Below are 14701 nucleotides of genomic sequence, written 5' to 3'. Positions count from 1 at the left end.
AGCGCTGGAAGAGACAAAGAAAGACAAGAGGGAGGAAAAGAGAAAGAGAACGTGAGAGAGAGGAGGGAGCGACAGAGAACGTGAGAGAGAGGAGGGAGAGAGAGAACGTGAGAGAGAGGAGGGAGAGAGGAGGGAGAGACAGAGAACATGAGAGAGAGGAGGGAGAGGGAGAACGTGAGAGAGTGGAGGGAGAGACAGAGAACGTGAGAGAGAGGAGGGAGAGAGAGAGAGAACGTGAGAGAGTGAGAACGTGAGAGAGAGGAGGGTGAGAGAGTGAGAACGTGAGGGAGAGGAGGGTGAGAGAGTGAGAGAGAAGAGGGAGAGAGAGGAGGGAGAGAGAGAACGTGAGAGAGAGAAGGGTGAGAGAGAGAAGGGAGAGAAAACAAGAGTTGTTGATTATCCCAGTGTCCTACTCCTCGCTTCAGGCAGCACCTCAACAGCCTTGGTTTCTCAAATGACTGCCTCGCCTGGTTCACCAACTACTTCTCAGACAGAGAAATCGGAGGGCCTGGTGTCCGGACCTCTGGCAGTCTCTATGGGGGTGCCACAGTGTTCAATTCTCGGGCCGACTCTTTTATCTGTATACATCAATGATGTCGCTCTTGCTGCTGGTGATTCTCTGATCCACCTCTACGCAGACGACACCATTCTGTATACTTCTGGCCCCTCTTTGGACATTGTGTTAACTTCTTATGGCTGCAGGGGCAGTATTGAGTAGCCGGATAAAAGGTGCCCATTTCAAACGGCCTCGTACTCAATTCTTGCTCGTACAATATGCATATTATTATTACTATTGGATAGAAAATACTCTCTAGTTTCTAAAACCGTTTGAATTATATCTGTGAGTAAAACAGAACTCCTTTTGCAGCAAACTTCCTGTCAGAAAGTGAAAAATCTGAAATCGATGCTCTGTTCTAGGATCTGCCTATAAATGTGCTTGATATGTATGAGTATACATGCACTTCATACGCCTTCCACTAGATGTCCCATAGGCTGTGAGAGGTGAAATGGGGTTTCTAGGTGTTTCTATGGTGAAAAGAGAGCTCTTGGAATGACATGACCCCAGAATTCCTCTGTCCAGGAAGCGCATAGAGGTCACCGGTAATGGCTTCTGAAAAGCAATCGTTATAGACGTGTTATATCTCCGGCTTTGATTTTATTTGATAAATGTGATCATATCATCGTAAAGTATGTTTTTTCAATATAGTTTCATCAGATTATTGAAATATTTTCGGGAGTTTAGGCGTCTTGCGTTCTCTGGGTATGGTGAAGATGGAGAGCTACGCGCCACTTGGCTAGTTAGCTTGCTAATTCGAGAGGGAAGAAGGCCGTTCTAAAACCAAACAACGATTGTTCTGGACAAAGGACACCCTTGTACAACATTCTGATGGAAGATCATCAAAAGTAGGACCCATTTTATGATGATATTTCATATATCTGTCGGAATATGTTGACAATTATTTTGCGCCCAGATTTGGGCTCTCTCTCGTTATAACGTAAGCTGGATGTGGTAATGAAGTTATTTTTAGAATTCTAACACGGCGATTTCATTAAGAACTAATGTATCTATCATTTCCTATACAACATGTATTTTTTAGTAAAGTATATGAATAGTTATTTGGTCAGAATAGGTGAGTGTCATAAAAATATCCGGACATTCTAGGAAAAAGATGCTACGTTAGCACAATGTATAACCACGTATTTCAGCTCTAAATATGCACATTTTCGAACAAAAAATAAGTGTATTGTATAACCTGATGTTATAGGACTGTCATCTGATGAAGCTTATCAAGGTTAGTCAAAAATTATATAACTTTTGCTGGTTTGTTACGATCGCTAACTTTTGCTGCGGGTAAATGGCTTGTGTTTCTGGCTATTGTGGTAAGCTAATATAACGCTATATTGTGTTTTCGCTGTAAAACACTTAACCTGTTTGGGCTGCAGGGGCAGTATTGAGTAGCCGGATAAAAGGTGCCCATTTCAAACGGCCTCGTACTCAATTCTTGCTCGTACAATATGCATATTATTATTACTATTGGATAGAAAACACTCTCTAGTTTCTAAAACCGTTTGAATTATATCTGTGAGTAAAACAGAACTCATTTTGCAGCAAACTTCCTGACAGGAAGTGGAAAATCTGAAATCGATGCTCTGTTCTAGGGCCTGCCTATAAAGGTCCTTGATATTTATTAGAATACATGCACTTCATACGTCTTCCACTAGATGTCGACAGGCAATGAGAGAAGAAATGGAGTGTATAACTTGATCTGGGGTCGAATAAATGCTCTTTGTATGACGTGTCACCAGTTTCCTGTTTTCTGGAGAGCGCGTGAAGGGACCTGGTATTGCCTTCTGTAAAGCTGTCGTTATGGACGACTAATATCTCCGGCTTTGATTTTATTTGATACATGTGACAATATCATTGTAAAGTATGTTTTTTCAATATAGTTTTATTAGATTATTGAAATTTATTCAGGACGTTAGGCGTGTTGCGTTGTGTGCCTTTGTTCAGGAAGGAGAGCTTCGCGCTACTTTGCTAGCTTTCCGTGCTAATTGACTGGAGAAGAGGACATTCTAAATCCAAACAACGATTGTTCCCGACAAAGGACCCCTTGTACAACATTCTGATGAAAGATCATCAAAGTAGGACCCATTTTATGATGCTATTTCATATATCTGTCGAACATGTGAAATAGTCGTTTGCGCCCAGATTTTGGGTACTCTCTCGCTGGATGTCGTAGCTGGATGTCGTAATGAAGTTATTTTTAGAATTCTAACACGGCGATTGCATTAAGAACTAGTGTATCTATCATTTCCTATACAACATGTATTTTTTAGTAACGTTTATGTATAGTTATTTGGTCAGAATAGTTGAGTGCCATAAAAATATCCGCACATTCTGGGAAAAAGATGCTACGTTAGCACAATGTATAACCACTGATTTCAGCTCTAAATATGCACATTTTCGAACAAAACATAAGTGTATGTATAACCTGATGTTATAGGACTGTCATCTGATGAAGCTTATCAAGGTTAGTCAAAAATTATATATCTTTTGCTGGTTTATTCGCTATCGCTAACGTGCCTATTGCTATCGCTAACGTGCCTTGATGAATGAATGCGGTAGTGTGGTAGGCTATTGTAGTAAGCTAATATAATGCTATATTGTGTTTTCGCTGTAAAACACTTAAAAAATCGGAAATATTGGCTGGATTCACAAGATGTTTGTCTTTAATTTGCTATACACCATCGATTTTTCAGAAATGTTTTATGATGAGTATTTAGGTATTTGACGTTGGTGTCTGTAATTACTCTGGCTGCTTCGGTCCTATTTGTGACGGTAGCTGTGATGGTAGCTGCAATGTAAAACTGATTTATACCTCAAATATGCACATTTTTCGAACAAAACATAGATTTATTGTATAACATGTTATAAGACTGTCATCTGATTAAGTTGTTTCTTGGTTAGTTTGGTTGGTTCTTGGTTAGTTAGGTTGGCTTTGTGCATGCTACCTGTGCTGTGAAAAATGTCTGTCCTTTTTTGTATTTGGTGGTGAGCTAACATAAATATATGTGGTGTTTTCGCTGTAAAACATTTTAAAAATCGGACATGTTGGCTGGATTCACAAGATGTTTATCTTTCATATGCTGTATTGGACTTGTTAATGTGTGAAAGTTAAATATTTCAAAAAAATATATTTTGAATTTCGCGCCCTGCACTTGAAGTGGCTGTTGTCATATTGTGCCCGGCTTCGGGCTTGCAGCCCAAAGAAGTTAAGAAATCGGAAATATTGGCTGGATTCACAAGATGCTTGTCTTTCATTTGCTGTACACTATGTATTTTTCAGAAATGTTTTATGATGAGTATTTAGGTATTTGACGTTGGTGTCTGTAATTATTCTGGCTGCTTTCGGTGCAATTTCTGATTGTAGCTGCAATGTAAAACTGATTTATAGCTCAAATATGCAAATTTTTCGAACAAAACATAGATTTATTGAATAACATGTTATAAGACTGTCATCTGATGAAGTTGTTTGTTGGTTAGTTTGGTTGGTTCTTGGTTAGTTTGGTTGGTTTTGTGCATGCTACCTGTGCTGTGAAAAATGTTAGTGCTTTTTTGCTCTTAAATGCAAGTAAAACTAAATGCATGCTCTTCAACCAATTGCTGCCTGCACCTGCTCGCCCGTCCAGCATCACTACTCTGGACGGTTCTGACTTAAAATATGTGGACAACTACAAATACCTAGGTGTCTGGTTAGACTGTAAACTCTCCTTCCAGACACACATTAAGCATCTCAAATCCAAAATTAAATCTAGAATCGGCTTCCTACTTCGCAACAAAGCATCCTTCACTCATGCTGCCAAACATACCCTCTAAAACTGACTATCCTACCGATCCTCGACTTCGGCGATGTCATTAACAAAAGCATGGATGAAGTGGTGGTCCATGTGTGCAATTTAACTGCTGTTCTAATGGGTCTTCTAATGGTCCTTTCTCAACTGTTGTGGAAATATTGTGCATTGACAGTGAATGTAGTTAACGTTAGCAGCCAGCCTGGTGCTACATGATATGACGTATACAAATAGGCCACTAGACAACCCAGTGTTTTTATAGTATGACTGAACCACTTCCTAGGTTTATTGTACTAACAGTCATTGCAATTTATTTTCACCGGCTTCACTTTACATCAGGTTGATCTTAAATTGGTCAGCAATATTGAAAACATATTATTATGGATGAACTTCTCCAGCTGTACATTATTGTTGCTTTGTAGTGTAGAGAGGTGAGCAACATGTTTTAATTTCAACAGCTACAGGTTTTGGATGATACATACGTTTTATTTTTCATCGTCCTTGAAGCATAACATTGAAGTACTGTAAATTCCCATGAATTCCTAAGGAGGCTGTTCCTTAGGAGGAGTACCATAATGACGAACAGAGGGGAGAGGAGATGAATGGGAGAGGAGAGGAGCTAAGGGGAGAGGGGAGAGGTGAGTAGAGGAGGGAGGGAGAGGAATGGACAATTGGGGAGAGGAGAGGAGAGGAGAGGAGAGGAGAGGAGAGGAGAGGAGAGGAGAGGAGAGGAGAGGAGAGGAGAGGAGAGGAGAGGAGAGGCAAGGCACACATACTCTAACGTGACCGTCTCTCATGGCTTTGCAGTATTAATGTCTCCACCTGTCTGCTTATCAGTGAGGCAAATTCCTGGACTGCGTCACAAATGGCACCCTATTCACTACATAGTACATTACTTTTGACCAAGCTCCTATATAGTGCACTACTTTTGACCCTGCAGGACCCATAGGACCATGGTCAAAAGTAGTGCACTGTCATGACATGCCCTTGGGGGGAGTATCATAGGCGCCCCACCTCTCTCTCCACAGTTTTATGATGGTCATAAATACCTGCAGGAAAACTCTCTCTCCCTACTCTCAGAAACTTGAGTTAAATCCCTTTGTCACCATAGAGAGTGACGTTGCAGTATGATAACATTAAAAGGCTGAATAATTAAACAGTATTTCTGTATCCCAACATTTGGAATGGTCCGTGGGTATTTAAAGAACAATCCTGTGGAATGTGTTAATAATTTGTGGCGTAACTAAAGACAGTATAACAACATAAGTGTATCTCTGAATGTGTATATTTCCCAGTTGTCAGGGTCACATCCAAATGTGGGGGAACGTATACGATTAAATGTGAAACTATTTGTGGGAAGATGTAATGAGAGAATTATTTTCCATATGAAGTCTTAACCAAGTCAGTGGCCACGCCCACGTGAGCAGACATTACATCGGCGTCATGGAACGCCCCCTTTTTCCAGAGTGTATAAAACCCACTTCCGACAAAATGTACATCAACGAGACCAACATCGTGAGCTGAGTGGGACATAATGGCTAGAACTCTGAAACTTCAACAGAGAAGAAGAACATCTCTACAAAACTAAAGACTACACAGGAACATTCAGTCTGCGGCTGTTTAAGTACTTTAGTCCGGTAAATGCAACCGAGAACCAGTACTCTGAAAGATCCATTCTGGAGAACATTTCCCTATCAAACGACCATTGGTGCGTCTGATGTATCCATATTTAACAGACACTTCCAGAACAAAGGGAACAAGCTACAACTACGAAAGACTTTAATCTCTGGTGGACAAACCAGAGACTTTCTGGCGACTGAATTTCCAGCAGACGGACCGGCGATTTCAACAAAGAGACAACAAAGGTTTCCACTCGTAAATATGTAAAATGCAACCTCTTTTCGAATGACTGGCTGTTCATGTGGCTGTTCATGGGGCGGCAGCGTAGCCTAGTGGTTAGAGTGTTGGACTAGTAACCGAAAGGTTGCAAGTTCAAATCCCCGAGCTGACAAGCCTGTCGTTTTGCCCCCCCCCCCCCCCCCCTAAATTCGGGAAAGAGTAACTCTTTAAACAACACATAGACACGAAGGCACTGTGTAGGTAATAGGATGCCATTTGGGATGCAGCCCTAGTAACCGACAACTAGATACAACTCTGATTTTAACACTCAAATGAATGTGGGATCCAGACTTTTAGTCAAACCTCTAGCCTTAGAATCACAACCTAATTGGTTTTGCAAAGGGAATAGAGAACATCAGTCGGGTAATAAGCAGTGTGTGTGTGTGTGTGTGTGTGTGTGTGTGTGTGTGTGTGTGTGTGATTTAAGGTAAGATAAGGTAAAGCTCAGTCTTATTGCAGTGTTGTATCTTCTGGCTGAGCGTGTCTCTTATGCATTAATCATACTCTGTCTCTCTAACACCAGAGATAGCAGGTTACCACGGGGACAGACATATCAGTTCAGAGGACAGACTCTATTTATACGCAGCAGACATGCTAAACAGGTGAGTGTGTGTGTACATGTACCTGTTGCTGTCTGTATATATCCATCTTACGTGTATCTATATGTGTAGATGTGAAGTCAGCCCTAGACGCTGATCTTGGGTCAGTTTTGCATCTTCCCCACTAATAGTTAAGGTTAGGATTGCGTGAAGGGAAACTGATCCTAGATCTGTACCTAGGGGACACTTCTATTGATCTCCTCTACCTGCAGTCTTGTCGTGGGTTGGCCACATATCCGGGGAAGGCTCCCTGTGTGATATCGCGACACATCTTGCTGTCCCTGTCGGAGGGCAGCAGGGTACCAGCTCTGATCATCAGCCCCAGGCAGTGGTCAAAAGTGTTCCTCTCCTCAGGACCGTCCTCAGTGAAGAAACAGTGTCCCAGAGCATCATAGCCCACCACGTCCTTTACCTGGTAGGACAGAGAGAGGGGGGAGGGAGAGAGAGTGGGGCGAGAGGGAGTGAGGTGGGGAGAGAGAGAGTGAGTGAGTGGGGGAGGGAGGGAGAGAGGAGGAGGGAGAGAGAGGGGGGCGAGAGAGAGCGAGGGGGGGAGAGAGAGTGAGTGAGTGAGGGAGGGAGGGAGGGAGGGAGAGAGGAGGAGGGAGAGAGGGGGGGGGGCGAGAGAGCGAGGGGGGGAGAGAGAGAGAGTGAGTGAGTGGGGGAGGTAGAGAGAAGGAGGGAGAGAGAGAGGGGGGCGAGAGAGCGAGGGGGGAGAGAGAGTGAGTGAGGGAGGGAGGGAGGGAGGGAGGGAGGGAGGGAGGGAGGGAGGGAGGGAGGGAGGGAGGGAGGGAGGGAGGGAGGGAGAGAGGAGGAGGGAGAGAGGGGGGGGGGGCGAGAGAGCGAGGGGGGGAGAGAGAGAGAGTGAGTGAGTGGGGGAGGTAGAGAGAAGGAGGGAGAGAGAGAGGGGGGCGAGAGAGCGAGGGAGGGAGCGAGCGAGTGAGTGAGTGAGTGAGTGAGTGAGTGAGTGAGTGAGTGAGTGAGTGAGTGAGTGAGTGAGTGAGTGAGTGAGTGAGTGAGTGAGTGAGTGAGTGAGTGAGTGAGTGAGTGAGTGAGGCAGGGAGGGAGGGAGGGAGGGAGGGAGAGAGAGAGGAGGGGGGAGAGAGAGGGGGAGAGCGAGAGAGAGAGAGAGAAACACCAGGGTTGGGGTCAATTCCATTTAAATTCCAGTCAATTCACGGAGTACGCTGAATTTCCAATCCCAATATCTTCAATGCTTTCAATGAGGAACATTTGGAATTGGAATTTGGTTTAGTCCTACTTTCTGAATTGACTGGAATAACCCCAACCCTGACAAACCACGCACACATTTATTTTGACTGGCACATGTCTGAAGGACGTGGTTGCATGTCTGAAGGACGTGGTTTTCCTTCTGTCTCTTCTCTGTCATATGCACTGGGCTAAAAACCCAATCTCATCAGATGGTGTGAAACACATCATTCCACTGAGCTACACCATTTAAAGAAAGATATTACTCTGCCTGCCACACTTGCTAGCTAGCTCATCTCACCTCTTCTTTGCGGTTGGTTTAGGGAAGTCTCCTCATGTGAGAACAGTTCACCAAACTGCCTCTGCTCACACAAGACTGTATTAGCCTGCTGAGCTAAATCATGCGGTGCTAACCCCAGTCTTCATGTCTATGGAGATATTCTGACATCTGATGAAGGAGAGGAGACTAGGGCCTGAGTCTCAAATGGGACCCTATTCTCTATCTAGTGCATTATTTTAAACCAGGGTCCGTAGGTACCAGGGACCCTGTTCCACTATGTAGGGAATAGAATAGGGTACTAATTGGGACGAAGCCGAAGCAGAAAGATAACATCTCAGAGAATTCAGTATCTCACCATCTATCTTCCATTTCCTTTTAACGCCTGAAGAGTGACAGGACACAATTGTGTTCTATCCAGTTTGTACCCAATTTTCAGGAGCCTTGGTTTAGATACGCCATGTTGGGTAGCAACGGCACATCTCCTCGTTATGGCAACGGATAGATTCTCTGATTGCCGTGGCAACACAACAGGACACCTTTAACAACCCTCCAACACATACGCACGTGCACGAGGATGGGCGAAGATGAGCTTGCATGAGCGCGCACACACACACACAAACACACACACAAACACACACACAGAATCCCACCTCAGTCTCCAACAGACTGTTCTCATAGAATTCTAGCTAGAAGCAATTATCTTCTTTTGTGCGTAATTCTATGTAGTTGCTCTGTCTGTGACCCTGTAACGTCCACAGATCATAATGTCCCTGGGTTCACAACAGTAATTAGCAACATGCATAATCATGAATATGGTTATTATCATCATTATAATTTCGTAGGTGGCTCAGATTTTTAGCAAAGACAGTGAAATAACACCACAGGTAAGTTTCCTGAAACCCTTGTAGCTCAACCTGGATAAGGTTACAAAATTCCAGCAACTTTCCCAAAATTCCCAGGTCTTCTAGAAGTCCTGGTTCAAAGATTCCCGGAATCAGGATTTCTGAAAAACCTGGGAATTTGAGGAAAGTCAGCAGAATTGTTCAACCCAAGATGTGGAGCGTTATAACGTCTCAACAACTCAGCTACAGCCCTTAGAGAGTAACGCTAATAAAATGGATGTGTTTGACTGTACTTTTTCTGTGCCTCCGTGAACGGAAGAAACCGGTCAAGTGAGGTCTGAAAATCTTTCTGTGAATGTGCTAACCCTACTGATTCAGTTAAATGACTTTACATCTGGGATCCGAAAAACAGCTGTCACCCTGCCACTCGTTTGGTATACAGCTTATAGTTGGGGTTCTGCTGGGGTAAGACAGTTGATCTAACAGAAGACCTCTTTAACCACACACACACACACACACACACACACACACACACACACACACACACACACACACACACACACACACACACACACACACACACACACACACACACACACACACACACACACAGATGGTGGAGAGGCTGGGCGAAGGCGGGTGTCGTCGTGACAACTGAATGGCCGACCAGCAGCACTTTTATACTCTCAAATGTATGGAACCAAATGTCCAAGTGTGTGCATGCATATAGCTCACCAGTAGGCCGTTAGAGCCGTGCACAGTGACACAGCGGGAGAAGGTATGGTGGATGGACAGATCGCTGACGGAGGTGGGGGGATCGTAGCCTCCCTTCTGGTCCACGTCTCCGTTCATATGGAAGTGGACAGGGTAGTGACCCATAGACTGTTGACCCATGTGCTGCAGCTCTACACCAGACACCTGCACAGACTTAAAGCCACGCTCCACCTGGGAGGGAGAGAGGGGGAGAGTGAGGAGAGAGGGGGAGAGTGAGACAGTTAGAAAGTGAGACCGCTAGAGAGTGAGACCGCTAGAGAGTGAGACCGCCAGAGAGTGAGACCGCCAGAGAGTGAGACCGCCAGAGAGTGAGCCCGCTAGAGAGTGCGACCGGCTAGAGAGTGAGACGGCTAGAGAGTGAGACCGCTAGAGAGTGAGACCGCTATAGAGTGAGACGGCTAGAGAGTGAGACGGCTAAAGAGTGAGACCGTTAGAGAGTGAGACCGTTAGAGAGCGAGACGGCTAGAGAGTGAGACCGTTGGAGAGTGAGACCGCTAGAGAGTGAGACCGTTAGAGCGTGATGCCGATAGAGCGTGATGCCGATAGAGAGTGAGACCGTTAGAGAGTTAGACCGTTAGAGAGTTAGACCGTTAGAGAGTGAGACCGTTAGAGAGTGAGACCGCTAGAGAGTGAGAGAAAGACAGAGAGTAAGACAGGAGAACTTGAATGTGAAAGAAACAGTGAAAGTGTGAGAGATTGAGTAGAAGACAGATAAAAAGATAGCGAGAGTTTCCATGCATGAGAGACTAATCAAATTGTTTCCATAATTCTTCATTAAAACGTGGTTGACTAGAATGTAATGGGAAGAATTTGCAGGCAGTGGAGATGGACGTGGCTCCATTCCTTACTAGCTGTGGATCTTCTTCTGGGCTGCATCCCAAATGAGAGCCCTGCATTTCCTGGTCAAAGGTACTGCACTATTATAGGGTGGCATTTGGGACACAACCCAGGTTCTATGACTGACAGCTTCAATAAACAGCTGTCTATTGAACAGGATGCAATCCAACTCACTCTAAAGACTATGCCAGTGTGTGTGTGTGTGTGTGTGTGTGTGTGTGTGTGTGTCTGTGTCTGTGTCTGTGTCTGTGTCTGTGTGTCTGTGTGTGTGTGTGTGTGTGTGTGTGTGTGTGTGTGTGTGTGTGTGTCTGTGTCTGTGTCTGTGTCTGTGTCTGTGTCTGTGTCTGTGTGTGTGTGTGTGTGTGTGTGTGTGTGTGTGTGTGTTTATCTCCCCCCTAGGTTGCGCTTCAAACTTTGTTTCTGTGCTGTAAATAAAATGTGCCTTAATTTAGACGGAACTCAATCAAAAGAGCTTCCAAGAAACTTTCACTCATTGGAAATGTTCTGCCAAACCTAATTACAGTAATGGCAAACAACACAATACAAGAAACTCTCCCAATGTGACACTCCCCGTCAGCAAAGTGACAATTGTTTATTTGTGCAAACCTTAGCCTGCCTGCTTGCTTAAATCAGGATTGGTATCTGGAATTAATATTATCCATAGCTGTTATGGTGCTGTGTGTGTGTGTGTGTGTGTGTGTGTGTGTGTGTGTGTGTGTGTGTGTGTGGTGTGTGTGTGTGTGTTTGCCTGCCTGCCTGCCTGCCTGCCTGCCTGCCTGCCTGCCTGCCTGTCCATCTGTCATAGAATCACACTGGCCTAATGACAGCCAACATACCACTGCCATAACGATGATATTACAAATGTCATTGACAGATTGCGTCACCATATGTCATCTGATGACAGTCATGACCCAAACCAGATCATTACTGTAATAATCTATTTGGCTGGCGTGTGTGACAGTCTCAGCTCTCTCTGTCCTAACTGTGCTCCCCAGAGTCTGGGCGTCTAGCCATGCTAGACGGGGACGGAAGGTTGTGCTTTCTAACTAAACATCTGATTATAACTAAACTCTATAAACGTTTCCCTTACCCTCACCTAACCTGTAAGGACAATAGATGAGCTCAGTTTCTTAATGTAACCTTTATGTTAACTGTACAGTATAGCCCAAAACAATAGCCCATTTCTTCAGGTGAAGGCCTCAAGGACTGAATAAACAGAACAGAAAGACATGATCAGGGCTGCAGAACTCTGGTAACCTCACAGACTGCAGCCCTTTCCTGCAGTCAAATGACCTTGAGGCCTCATGGGTGGAAGGTTACTAATATTATTCAGAATTAATAAACATTATTTCCAAAACCCGCCGAAAATCCAGTGTTTCTATGTCAAACGGTTTTGTTATATTTCAGTCTTCTGTGATTTATATAAAGTGTAATATTGGGATGCAAACTCAACATTTAACACATTTCAACTGTATGTCTGACATGGTACAAGTGTCTTCTTTTTTTATCCATAAACATGTGTGTGAGGTGTATACTTTTGTTTCAAAGTAGAATTGTTTAAGAATACCAAGAAACACTCTGTGTGACCCTGATTTAGCCCACTGCAGTAAAAGGTTAAGGAAGTTAAGTTACCGGAATTGTCCAGCCCTACACACACTATCTACAAGTTTAGATCATTGGAAGGATAAAGAAAATGAATGGGTGGATGGATGATTAAAGTAAAGGTGTAGATAGAGGATGAATAGATAGATTGAAGGGGTAGAGTCGTGAACAATTAATGACATGTTAATTAAATTACCTTCACGTGTCCCCCGAAAGTGTCGAAGGCGAAGAACTTGCAGGCCTCGTTGTCGTAGCAACGAGGTTCCATCTCGCCGCGCACCAGGATGTTGCGACTCAGCAGACCGACCTCTGCCCTCATGTCCACCCCATCCACCTCCTCACCCATGTGGAGGAACACTGGCTTACCTACACACACACACACACACACACACACACACACACACACACACACACACACACACACACACACACACACACACACACACACACACACACACACACACACACACACACACACACACAACACCACACGAGTTAGAACACACCTGGCAACACACATACACAGACATACGAATGCACATGTACACACACACACACACACCAGGGTTTCCGTTAGCAGGTAATTTCCGGCTTTTGGCCGATAAATAAATGAAAAGCCGATAAAATTGTAGTCAGCCAAATTGTCTGGGGCTGGTCTGCTGCTGAGGAGAGAGTGAGAGAGGAGCCTTGGCCTAGGATACTGTTGATTGTAGTCAGCCAAATTGTCTGGGGCTGTTCTGCTGCTGAGGAGAGAGTGAGAGAGGAGCCTTGGCCTAGGATACGTTGATTGTGAAGATGGAGCCCTTTTTCATCAAAGTAAAATGAAAATTAGAGAGTAGTGAAAAGCCTACATGGCGGGGCGCCAGACTGCCACCATTTAGTCTCGCTGGGCGAGTTAAAACATGTATTGGTCGCATCTGTGCGAGCTGCACATTATTTTACCTCACAAAAGAAATTCAACATTTGTGCAGGTCCTCCGGAAGTTGGGAGACAGCATCAAAACCAGCCACTAGGGGCAAAAAACAACATCCAAGAACTAGTGCCCCACACTGGGATTGAATCCAGTTGTTTCTGTGTGCCTAAATTTAACACATTGGTCACAGAATGTCGTCACTCACTCACTCACACAGGAATCGGTCTGTGAAGGATTTGTCTGTATTTGAATGTGATTGTCTGTCTCTTCAGACATCTCCCTTTAGTCTGAAGATGTCACCACCTCTCAGCTGTCACAAGAACCACTCTGTAGTTGGCAGGGCCACAGAACAAACATAGAGAGAAAGGGTACGGGAAGAGGGAAGAGATTTAATGGAGGGAGGTTGAGGAAGATTATGATGGTGGGTGTTAAAGGTCACAGAATGAGTCTGCCAGTCCAGCTACTGGGGAGGTATATATATGACAGATGAGAACTATTAGAGGGGGATGGAGAGAGGAGAGGAATAATCACGAGATGAGAGGAGAGAAAGGGAGAGAGGAAATGAGAGAGTGAGAGGAGAGGTTGTGACAAGAACAGCCCACTGTCTGTGACATCTAATGATCCAAGTAGATACTAAAGAAATATGAATGAGTTCAGAACATTCACTTTCCCCAGGTTCAGTCTCTCTCCTCACTAATGGCATCACATGACTTGTTAAGAGGAGAAAAACATGAAAAAATAAAAAACAAAAAGAGAGGAATCTAAGAAAAGAACAGCTCCTACTGCCGCCCACACACTAGACAAAAACACTACAGTCATTAATGCCAAAGAGTTATGGAAGGAAAAAGAAGAAGAAAGCCGAATGAAATGACAAATAAGAGTAAAAGAATCAGAGACACAGCTGGTCAGCCACACATCTCAACCCTGATACTGATAACACCTTTCTGTACCAAGAAAGTGACTGGATCACTTCTCAGGATTTACTCATCACTGCAATAAGACTGACAGCAATCTCTGCACCCTCTTTCTCTCTTTCCTCCACTCCTGCCCCCGTCTACCACTCTCTCTCCCAATTGTTAATGATGCGGAGGAGACAGGCAGAGTTAGATACCTGGGTACTGTTGGTTCTGAAATGGTCTGCCTTGAGGGAGCCGTTGGAAAGAATCCCGGCCACCTTTTGCCCTGCTACTGGCGCTCCCCTGACAACACTGACAAACTGCATCCTCCACTGACGAACGGAGAGAGTTGGAGAACATACCGTGACCCTATTAGGAATGAGAATTTGTCTGTGAGTGTTTGTATAACTGTGTCTGCCAGCCTAATGCCTGCCTGCCTGTCTGAGATTATCATGGTCAAAAGATTTCATTTGGATATACACATTAATATTATTGTGAAC

At 44.5% G+C, this 14701-nt stretch overlaps 1 pseudogene; it reads right to left on the bottom strand.

Moving 5' to 3' along the window:
* The window catches only part of LOC120039577, a 28596-nt pseudogene extending 15838 nt beyond the window's left edge, over positions 1 to 12758 (bottom strand).
* Positions 12759 to 14701: the final 1943 nt, after the last annotated feature.

Source organism: Salvelinus namaycush, unplaced genomic scaffold, assembly GCF_016432855.1.
Source record: "Salvelinus namaycush isolate Seneca unplaced genomic scaffold, SaNama_1.0 Scaffold2804, whole genome shotgun sequence".
NCBI classification, from domain to species: Eukaryota; Metazoa; Chordata; class Actinopteri; order Salmoniformes; family Salmonidae; genus Salvelinus; species Salvelinus namaycush.
Note: the sequence above shows the minus strand (reverse complement) of the source record. Positions and strands in the feature narration are given on the sequence as shown.